Here is a 9873-nt window from a genome sequence, read left to right on the forward strand (position 1 = left end):
GCGTGTCAAGGAAGCACAGGTCAGAGACTCCAAGATCTCCCAACGTTCATGACGCCTAGAGTACATCAACCCACAGGACAGGCCACATCCCCGAGTGTCCGGGGACATATGATGGGGTTGCTTTGAACGTGCAGATCAACTGGGCAGGATTGATTGACACCTTCACAGTAAGAAGTCATCCAATCTATGAACACAGGTCTCCTTTCACTTATCTTCATCTGCTTCAATTTTTCTCTGCAAAAAGAAAAATTGCAAGGGCCCCAGACCCTGTCAGGGGTCATGGGGGAGTGGCAGTGGGTGGGGACACATTTGTGTGACAGCCCCTCTGTGACGCCAGCGGGGAGACATAAGAGAGGAGTGGGGCAGCCCAGCCCCAGCTCTGTGTCGTGAGCAGCGGCTGTGAGCACCATGGCCTGGACCCCTGCCTTCCTCATGCTCCTCTCTTTCTGCACAGGTAAGACAGGCCTCAGAGACCAGGGCCCATCCCAGCCTGAGGAATTCCTTCTGGCTCAGGTCCCCGAGTAGCTGCCTCCTGTCCCTTCTCCTCATCTGATGTGTCTGTGTCTGCAGGGTGCCTCTCCCAGCCTGTGCTGACTCAGCCTCCCTCCCTCTCTGCATCTCTGGGAGCATCAGCCAGACTCACCTGCACCCTGAGAGTGACATCAGTGTAGGTGGTAAAGGCATATACTGGTAGCAGCAGAAGCCAGGGAGCCCTCCCCTGAGGTACCTCCTGAGGTTCAAGTTAGACTCTGATAAGCACCAGGGTCCCCAGCCGCTTCTCTGGGTCCAAAGATGCCTCAGCCAACGCAGGGCTCCTGCTCATCTCTGGGCTGCAGCCTGAGGACGAGGCTGACTCTTACTGTCAAGTGTATACAAGTGGTGCTGAGCACAGTGACAGAGACAGATGACGAAGTGGGACAAAAACCCTGCGCCCCTCGTTTCCAAGCTTTGACACGTTTATTGAGACAGTTAATAGCTTTCCTGATAAAATCAGCAGAACATTTCTGATGTAGACTGGTGCCACACTAGAACTCTCTACTGTCTATGTAAAATGACCGTGACAACTCTAGAAAGTTTAAACGAACATACTAAAATTTATACCAAAACTGATAATTGAAAAATGACAGTCACTTACATGCAGAATTCAGGACGTTTCCAATAGTAAAGAGCAATGGAACAGAAGGTGAAACCCATCCAGAGGGCAATCCATGGTACCACACATTTCCTAGGAAAGATTGTGTGTGTGTGTGTCTGTGTGTGTGTGTGTGTGTGTGTGTGTGGAGAGAGAGAGACAGAGAGAGAGAGAGAGAGAGAGAGAGAGAGAGAGACAGAGAGTAACCCCGTGCTCATCCTGGCCCCAGGCTGTGCTTTCAGCCTCCAAATGAGAAGGCCAACTGCAAACATAAGGCGTCTGACATGTCTCTACTGCAAGAGTGAGATTTCACCAGAGATCAGTGTCAGCGCTCCAGGAACCAGCAATGAACCTGAATGTAGAGACTGCGTGGTGTTGCTTTGAAAATAAAATGGCATCAATGGGTCAAACATGGACGTAGCCTTGGGACCTCTGTAGACGGGCACTCAGACATTTTTTAAAGTGTTGTATTCCTTCATTTTTTCAGAGTCCAGCAAAGTATCCATGTTGGTAACAGAATTCTGATGGTTCACCCCAGTTGGAAATGTATGTATTTCTTGTAAAAAAATATTAGTAGGATTTTTAAGAGGTTTTTTTGGACATTGCATCACTATGAATCCCAAAATAAGTCTCCTTGTCCCTTATGAGAGCTTTCTGAATCATGATGTTAATTTCAAAATAAACGGTGCCAAAAACCTTAGAATGGGAGAAGAATAAAGTTTTATAAATTTTTTCAGTACCATAAAATGTGCTTGAAATATTACACTCCTTTTAAAAGTTTTCCAGCTTAGTAATTCCAGAATCTTCCCTTGTGTTGAATTTAAAGGTGAGAGAGTTTGTGTGGCCGTTTCACCCTTCTTTGAAGTGATTTTCCTTCAATAATCAGTATATAAACGTCATGATGCAGTGACCCACAGCGTGGCTTTAGCCAACTGTCAAAAAGATGCTCACTGAACATGCATCTTTCAATCTGTGTTACTGCAGTTTCACATTCTGACTCCTATTTTGTTTCAAACAATTCACCAGTGTAGATGTACGACCCATGGGGGGAAATGGATTCAGTATTTGTTTATTTTCATACCAACATCACCATGGGAAATTACCTGTCGGGTATTTTTTTCACTTACTAGAATTTCATTTTAGCCACGCCATATAGGGGCATTTCATTGTTGTTGTAATACACATTCCCTAATGACAAACGATGCTGAGCCTCCTTTCCTGTGCTGATTTGCCACCTGCGTATTTGGTTGGCTGAACTATCCAATCTTGAGAGGCTGACTTCCTTTCCCCTCTCCCTCTGCTTATAGCAGAGGTGGGGACCAGTCTCATATACCAGGTCTGACACAGACCCCTCTTTCACTGTCTATTTCTCCATCACGGCATCCTTCAGGCCCTCAGGTGCTCTTGTTGGCTGATCTGATTCCAGGTTAGTCCTGAGACTGAAACCGTGTACAAGCCCCTGTGTCCACGTCTTTTGAAGTAAAATGCTGACTCAGGAGTGAATGATTGGGAAACGTGAAGATGGAGAGACAAAGAATAGCTGTTGGGCTGGGGAACTGGTATCAATTTAGACTATAATTCTGCCACATCGCAGAATCACCGAACTCCCAGTTCCTGCAGAATCACCAAAATCCCAGTTCCCTGAAAGATGAAGGTAGATAAAGGCCTGACACACATTCCTAAGTTGTTTGTACAGGAAGCAAACCCCCACCAGATGAAAACTGCTGACCACAAGCACATAGAACCTAGACTGGTTGGAACCAGAAGGTTGATGATGCTTGAAACGTCACCTTGATGCCAACCAATCTGAGAACTGTCCACGAGCTGATTATGCCCTGATCCTTGAACACTATAAAACTCCTCACTAGCCCCTCCAGGGTGGGTCACACAGTCTTGAGGGCATTAGCCCTCTGTGGCCCCCTTTGCCTGGCAAAGCAATAAAAGCTACTCTTTTCTACTTCACCCAAAACTCTGTCTCCGCGTTTCTATTTGTCACTGGACAGAGGCCGAGTTTCAGCAGCAAGACGTCGGCTCAAGACAAGTCGTCTGCTGTGTGTCACAGACCTTGTCTCCAGGGTCCAGAGTTCTGCATGGGGCAGAGAGAGTCCCCAGCCTCTCCCCAGTGCCCCCGTCCATGGCCCCCCTGGGCCCATCACACCAGATGCCTCTTCTGGGGTCCTCGCTTTTCTGCGCCTGCAGAGATGTTCTCATTCTCTTCCCCCTTGAGGACCCTCCATAAAGTGAGGATTGACGTGACTCAGGATGCAGCCTGAGTGGGAGGCAAACTATGCTTCTCACCTTCCAAGGTTCTCTTCACCCTGGGCAGGTGGCCCAGACTCCCCTCTGCCCCCCTGGGTCCACCATCTCTACTTGGTTACCAGCTGTTACCTGTACTAGTCACAGTCTGCAGCTAGTCCCTCAGTGGGGAGACCTCTGCCATCACTTCTGCACCAGCAGAAGCCTGTCTGAGGCTGAAATGTCCTTTTGGATCTTTAGGAAGAACTGCTGGTCCTTCCCATCAATGCTACGTCCTCACCATTGACATCATTTCATTCACTGACTTTCTACTACTTGCAGAATAATGTTGAATAATAATGGAGCTAAAGGTCACCTTTGCCTGTTCCTGATCTTTAACCACACTAATAACTAAAATCCTGGCTTAAGGACTATGTTATCTGTGTGTGTGAGAGATAATATGTATTATCATATTATAAAGGTATCTGTCTGTATTTTTATGTGGATTTTTTTAGGAATTGCTGTTTGGTTGGGTCAAAGTCTCTTTCATGATCATTTAAGACAATAATATATTGTATTATTATTGGCATTATATTAAAGTATTTAGTAATAGGGAACCCAACTTGTATCATGGGAGTAAAAGTATCAATTTATTAATCTAGTAAGAAATCTCTGTTCATATTTTATTTAGAACATTTTCATCAATATTTAATGTTACTATTCTGTAACAGTTTTGTGTAAGGAGTCAGGTGCTTTCATCACTGTTATATGTTTTCTATAAGAACTAGGAAATTGTATATTTTTTCAAACTTTATGAAAAAATATGAAAAAAATTAAGTTGGAACCATCTGATCTCTGAAGTTCTGTTCAATGTTTCCTGTGAAACTATCTGTATCTTATGTCATTCTTTGGAGAAGTTCCATAACATTTTCTATTTTATAAGGAAATTGGTCTGTTACTCATGTTATATCTGATGTAGACAATGTTGTACCTTACTAGGCAATGATGCATTTTACAGGTTTTTTCACTATACATTTTCTGGGATACTTTTTCTTTTTCCCACATAAAACCAGCAGGGTGTGCTGTGGGACTGCCCTGGATCCCAGCACAGCTGCTCAGGGAGGACCTAAAAATATCTTAAATACATCAGAGTCTAGTTTCATAATCTTTCTCAGTAAAATGTTTGATATAAAGATTGTGACTATAAATGGGACTCTCATCAGAGTCGCAAATAAATACTGTATCATTCAGCGGTTAACGAGACCCATGGAAGTAATCAAGAAAAAGACACCCTTTCCCCGAGAACATCATATTCTCACAGCAAAGGCAGAAATAAGAACAGAGACGTGCAATCAGGGCTGGGACGTTACCTGGAGACCTTACAAACACAACAGCAACCACATATCAACCTGGGAAGGTGACTCAGGCAGAATCATGACCAGGTATGACCCACGGGTACTCTGGGAATTTTAAGCCTGGCACTTGGTTCAAGGTGGTTATGTTCTGGTAATGAATCCGGGAGCGGGCTTCCCTGGTGGCGCAGTGGTTGAGAGCCCGCCTGCCAATGCAGGGGACACGGGTTCGTGCCCCGGTCCGGGAAGATCCCACATGCTGTGGAGCAGCTAAGCCCGTGACCCATGGCCACTGAGCCTGCGCGTCCGGAGCCTGTGCTCCACAATGGGGGAGGCCACAACAGTGAGAGGTCCACGTACCGCAAAAAAAAAAAAAAAAAGAATCCGGGAGCAAGTCAGAGCAAACTCAGACATCAGGGAATCCTGAAATTCCTGGCACATCAGCATTCCATTTAGGGGTATGGAGGTCATTAGTGACCTGGAGAAATTAATATCTCAGCCCCAAACTACACAGAGGGGACGCATTCTACTGCCCTGAATGGTGACATCAGAAAGATCCAACTGCCAGTGTCAGAAAGCCCTTCCAGGAGGTTGCATGTGTGAACTGGGGGAGGAGGTGGGTCTGAGCCCAGCAGGGGGCACTGCGGGCCTGGTCCTGAGAGCTCAGGGTCCTGGGTCAGGCAGGCTGGGAACACCCTCCACTGGCTCTTGCCCCTGTGGGCAAGAGCACCTGCACCATGGCCTGGACTCCTCTCTCCCACTACTCACTCGCTACCCAGGTTCATGGAGATTTCAGAGACTGTCTCTGGAGTGATTCCTCTGCTTTTGTTCCTCGTTCCTAAAATGGGTCTGTTTTTGGTTTCAGGGGCTAGTTCTCAGCCTCTGGTGACTCAGGAGCCCTCACTCTGGACAGTCACTCTCACCTGTGCCTCCAGCACTGGAGTGGTCCCTGGTGGTCACTATCCATCCTGGTTCCAACAGAAACCTGGCCAAGTTCCCAGAACACTGATTTAGGACACAAACAAGAAACATAGATTCCCACCCGGTTCTCAGGCTCCCTCTGTGGGGGCAAAGCTGCCCTCACCCTCTCGGGGGCCCAGCCTATGGATGAGGTTGAGTACTACTGATGGCTGTACTAGTTAGTAGGTTTTTTATTATAAGTAGTATGAGTTAGCAATTCTGAATCTATGTAATGTGCTTTCTAGAACTGAGCAAATAAGAAAATATATTGTAGTTAATAGGAGCTAGTGTTCTCACTAAAACAGAAGGGAGATATAATATGGAAAAGGAGCCTAGACTGAATCTAGGAGTGCTGGAATTAAACAGGAGGTATGAGTATAAACTCTTCCAATAAACAGGTATGGAAATACCATATGTATAGTATAACTAAAATATTGAATACAATTTAAAATTTTTTTTTTTTTTTTTGGAGGTACGCGGGCCTCTCACTGTTGTGGCCTCTCCCGTTGCGGAGCACAGGCTCTGGACGCGCAGGCTCAGCGGCCATGGCTCACGGGCCCAGCCGCTCCGCAGCATGTGGGATCTTCCCGGACCGGGGCACGAACCCGTGTCCCCTGCATCTGCAGGTGGACTCTCAACCACTGCGCCACCAGGGAAGCCCACAATTTAAATTTTAAAGATTAAAAATGTACATTATTCTCCAAAGTTCTATCAGACAAAGAAGATTGAAGAAAATTATAGGTGAGAGTTGAACTGTTATAAAAAGGAAAACTTTAAGAGCAAAAGAAAGAAATGAATAATTCACAAACATTGCATATGTTTTCTCTACTCTTATTCTGCTATTTTGCCAAATTTTAAAGATGCCTCCTATTTATTTGCTTTCTTATCTCATTTCCTTTTGCTTTCGAGTTCTAGATCTCATTATCACATGAAGCCCTATCTTTAATTATTTTAACCACAAAGTATTAGGGGAAAATTAATAATTGTTTAATCTAAAACCCTCATTTTACAAATATATGTCTTGGGCTCAAACTTTCATCCATCTATCCATCTGCCCATGCATCAATTCATTTACTTAAACATTTATTAAGGGCTAATCCTTATAAGGGCTAAACCAATGTATTAGGTTGGTCTGGGAGGGTGTAAATACAAAGACAAACAAGACAGGTTTCCTTCTGTCAAGAAGATCACCCTCAAAGATATTAGAAATAACTTATAAACTCATATGCTAATTACTATTACAGAGAATTAGTTAGGATCTTTGAAACTCAACTGATAAAGCAACTACCCTTTTTCTGGACAAATCAAAGAAGAGTCCACTTAGGTAAGACATGTATGCAGGGTCTTAGAAGAGGAGGGGTAGGTGAATATCAAGAGTAAGGGAATCTCCAGCAGAGGGACTGTGTGATGGTTATAGAATGTATCTCTCCAAAAACTCCTATGTTGAACCCTAACCCCTAATGTGGTGGTATTTGGAGATGGGGTCTTCGGTAAATAATTAGGTTTAGATGAGGGTAGAATCCCTATGATGGGATTAGTGTCCTTATAAGAAGAGAAAGTGACTAGAGCAAGTGCTCTCTCTCGCTCCCTCTGTCTGTGAGAGGATCCAGCCATGTGAGGCAGGCAGCCATCTATAAGCAAGGAAGAGGGCCCTCACCAAGAACCAAATCTGCTGGCACCTTGATCTTGGAATTCCTAACCACCACAACTGTGAGAAATAAATGTCTGTTGTTTAAATCACTCATTCTATGGTAATCTGTTATAAGCAGCCCAAGTTAAGACAGAAATTGGTACCAAGAAGTGGGTGCTGCTCTAACAAAGACCTAAAAATGTGTAAGTAGCTTTGGAACTAGGTTATGAGTAGAAGCTGGAAGAGTTTTTAAATGAAGGCTAGATGAAACAAATATTGACATGAAGGGACTGTTAAAAGTGATTTTAGTGAGGGCTCAGAAAAAAAAAAATAGAGCAGCTATAGAGGAGGCTTCCATCTTCTTAGAAAATACATAAATAGCCATATACAGAATGTTGGTAGAAATATGACAGTAAAGGTCATTCTGATGTGGTCTCAGGGGGAAATGAGGAACATGTTAGTGGACAATGGAGAAAAGATAATCCTTGTTATCAAGTGCCAGAAAACTTGGCTGTATTGTGTTTGTGTGCCAGTATTTTGTGGAAGATAAAACTTGCAAATGATGAAATTGGATATTTAGCTGAGGAGATTTCCAAGCAGAGTATTGAAGAAGTGGCTTGGTTCCTCCTGACTACTTAAAGTAAAATGAGAGAAAAGAGAATTTCTTTTTTTTTGGCCACACCACGCGGCATGTGGGATCTTAGTTCCGTGACCAGAGATCAAACCCGCACACCCTGCAGTGTCTTAACCACTGGACCACCAGGGAAGCCCTGAAAAGAGAAATAATTGAACAAAGAATTGGTAAGCAAAAAGGAACCAGAACTTAAAGATTTGGAGAATTCTCAGTCTATCTATGTTGCAAAAAATGAGAAAGCATACTCCAGAGAACACTAAGGGTGTAGCTGAGCAAACATTTGATAAAGTTGGTTATCACTGACTTAGTCAGCCACCCCAGCAGGAACACGGAAGGGTACGGAGATGGGACAGAATGAAGGTGCAGAAAACTTGTAATATAAATCATTTATATTAAAAAGAGAGAGAAAAACACTAGAAATTACATAGAAGGCTAAAAAAGAACCTGAGAATGGTAGTTATAGTTTTTGATGTTTGAACAATGTGAATATATTATGTATTCCAAGTTTTAAAAATAATGTACTTACTTCTAAAAAAGAAATCTCATCTCAGATTGACCAGTGTCAGCCACAATGGCAAACTGGAGAGTGGGAAAGTAACAGCATGACCATTAACTCATTTTTATCTGCATTCCTTGTAGATTCCATGTCATATATATTCCTATGTTCCATTCTCCCTGTGGTAGCCTCAAGATAGCCTGCAAGGATTCCCCACCCTCTGGCATTCCGGCCCATATATGGTCAACTTCCATATTATATCAAGGTTGGTCTGTGTCACTGACAGTAAACAACAGAAGTGGTGGTATTTCACCTCTAAGGCGAGATTACAGCTTCTCCCATGCTCTCTCTTGGATTAGTCACTCTGCCACAGCCAGCTGACATGTCATGAGGAGCATGAGACAAGGAACTGAGGCCTCCTGCCAACAGCCATGTAAATTTAGAAGTTGATTGTCTTATTCTGTTCAAGCTATTATAACAAAACACCACAGACTTGGTAGCTTGTTAACAACAGAAACTTATTGCTCTGGAGGTTAGAAGTCCAAGATCAGGGTGCCAGCATGGTCAGGTGAGGGCCTTCTCCCAGGTCACAGACTTCTTGTTGTATCCTTACATGGTGGAAGGAGCTAGGGAACTCTGTAGGAACTCTTTTATAAGAGCATTAATCCCTCTCATGAGGGCTCCCCCCTCACAACCTAATCACCTCTCAAAGCCCCCACCTACTCAATACTATCACTTCTGGGAGATAGGATTTCAACATGAGTCTGGGGGGACAAAACACTCAGACCACAGCACTGATCCTCAGCCCCAGTCAAGCCTTCAGATGACTGGAGCTCCATTTTAACATCTTAATTGTGACCTTATGAAAGAAGCTGAGCCAGAACCACTCAACTAAGCTAATTCCAAATTCCTGACTCTTGGAAACCATAAGATAACAAATGTTTGCTGTTTTAAACTGATAAGTTTGGGGTAAAATTTTATACAGCAATAGGTTACTTACACTTGGAAGGGGAGCACTGCTGTAACAAATACCTAAAATATGAGAGTGGCTTTGAAACTGGGCAGTGGACAAAAGCTGGAAGGACTTTGAGGAGAGTGTTAGTGCAAGCCTCAGTAAAGAAACAAAACAAAAAAACAAAAACCAAACAAAAAACCCTGGATTTTGAGAAGGCATGGGTTAAAAGGAAGTGAGGGACATGTTACTAGAAAACTGAGAAAGGGGGTATATAGCAGCAGAAAGTTTAGTAACACTACACATGCAGTTCTATGACAAGTAGAAAATGTACCTACTGAGCTGAAAGGAGAAATTGTACCTAATTAACTGAGTCATCTAGCTAAGGAGATTTCCAGCCAAACGGCTGAAAGTGCTGCCTGGTTTCTTGCTGACTATAGTATAATATGAAGGGAAATAAAAAAGCTAAGGGAAAGACTATT

The 9873-nt window shown here is 43.8% G+C and overlaps 1 pseudogene; it reads left to right on the forward strand.

The window, feature by feature from the left end:
- The first annotated feature begins 408 nt into the window (after positions 1 to 408).
- On the forward strand, positions 409 to 908 carry LOC132502427 (probable non-functional immunoglobulin lambda variable 5-48; annotated as a pseudogene).
- Positions 909 to 9873: the final 8965 nt, after the last annotated feature.

Source organism: Mesoplodon densirostris, chromosome 15 (genome assembly GCF_025265405.1).
Source record: "Mesoplodon densirostris isolate mMesDen1 chromosome 15, mMesDen1 primary haplotype, whole genome shotgun sequence".
NCBI classification, from domain to species: domain Eukaryota; kingdom Metazoa; phylum Chordata; class Mammalia; order Artiodactyla; family Ziphiidae; genus Mesoplodon; species Mesoplodon densirostris.